This window comes from Triticum dicoccoides, chromosome 4A (assembly GCF_002162155.2).
Source record: "Triticum dicoccoides isolate Atlit2015 ecotype Zavitan chromosome 4A, WEW_v2.0, whole genome shotgun sequence".
Lineage (NCBI taxonomy): Eukaryota > Viridiplantae > Streptophyta > Magnoliopsida > Poales > Poaceae > Triticum > Triticum dicoccoides.
Genome location: NC_041386.1, coordinates 633,019,938 through 633,021,858, shown reverse-complemented (window position 1 = coordinate 633,021,858; position 1,921 = coordinate 633,019,938).

The following is a 1,921-nucleotide window of genomic DNA, read 5'->3' as shown; positions in this document are numbered from 1 at the left end:
TATGAGATTATGCAACTCCCGGATACCGGAGTAATACCTTATGTGCTATCAAACGTCACAACGTAACTGGGTGATTATCGAGATGCTCTACAGGTATCTTCGAAGGTGTTTGTTGGGTTGGCATAGATCGAGATTAGAATTTGTCACTCCAAATATCGGAGAGGTATCTCTGGGCCCTCTCGGCAATACACATCATAAGAAGCCTTGCAAGCAATGTGACTAATAAGTTAGTTGCGGGATGATGTATTACGGAACGAGTAAAGAGACTTGCCGGTAACGAGATTGAACTAGGTATGAAGATACCGATGATCGAATCTCGGGCAAGTAACATACCGATGACAAAGGGAATAACATATGTTTCCATTACGGTTCGACCGATAAAGATCTTCGTAGAATATGTAGGAACCAATATGAGCATCCAGGTTCCGTGATTGGTTATTGAATGGAGAAGTGTCTCGGTCATGTCTATATAGTTCTCGAACCCGTAGGGTCCGCACGCTTAATGTTCGATGACGATTTTGTATTATATGAGTTATCTGATTTGGTGTAGCGATCCGACCTCAGACGGTCAAATCTCTATGTATAAATGTCATCCCTGGATCGGTAATGCTGACACACACAGTACTTGAAGGATTTATAACAGAGTTCCAATCACACACTTATTACATCGAATGTCTCAAAAGAAAATGAGGGAGTCCTGGATTAGGGGGTCTCCGGACAGCCGACTATATCCTTTGGCCGGACTATTGGACTATGAAGATACAAGATTGAAGACTTCGTCCCGTGTCCGGACGAAACTCTCCTTGGCGTGGAAGGCAAGCTTGGCAATACGGATATGTAGATCTCCTTCCTTGTAACCGACTCTGTGTAACCCTAGCCCCCTCCGGTGTCTATATAAACCGGAGGGTTTAGTCCGTAGGACAACAACAATCATACCATAGGCTAGCTTCTAGGGTTTAGCCTCTACGATCTCGTGGTAGATCAACTCTTGTAATACTCATATCATCAATATCAATCAAGCAGGAAGTAGGGTATTACCTCCATCGAGAGGGCCCGAACCTGGGTAAACATCGTGTCCCCCGCCTCATGTTACCATCCGCCTTAGACGCACAGTTCGGGACCCCCTACCCGAGATCCGCCGGTTTTGACATCGAGATTGGTGCTTTCATTGAGAGTTCCACCGTGTCATCACCGTAAGGCTTTATGGCTCCTTCGACCATTGGTAACGATGCGGTCCAGGGTGAGGTTTTCCTCCCCGGACAGATCTTCGTATTCGGCGGCTTCGCACTGCGGGCCAACTCGCTTGGCCATCTGGAGCAGATCGAGGGCTACGCCCCTAGCCACCAGGTCAGGTTCGGAAACTTGAATTACATTGACGACATCTGCGGAGACATGATCTTCGACGGATTCGAGCCCATGTCAGGTGCGCCGCACGATCACGACGAGCATGATTTAGCTCTGCCGTCGGACAGTGTTTGGGAGATCACACCTGCAACTACTCCGGCCCTCAATCCGGAGCAAATTGCGCCATCCAAGGATGGGTGGATAGACCCCGCCATGGAGGCCGCACTCTCAGTGGCGATGGAGCCGGATACTGACTTCACCTCTTACGAGAGCTGTGTTGCCGAACCACTGGATTCATCTCCGGCCACGGACTCCAAGCCGCCTGCGTCCGTGCCTATCGAATCCGATTGGGCGCCGATCATGGAGTTTACCTCCGCGAATATCTTTCAACACTCGCCTTTCGGCGACGTGCTAAATTCATTAAGGTCTCTCTCCTTGTCAGGAGAACCTTGGCCAAACTATGTCTGGCTAGAATGGGATGCGGACGACGAAGAAATTCGCTCCCCACCCACCACCCACTTAATAGCCACTGTTGACGATTTAACCGACATGCTCGACTTCGACTCTGAAGACATCG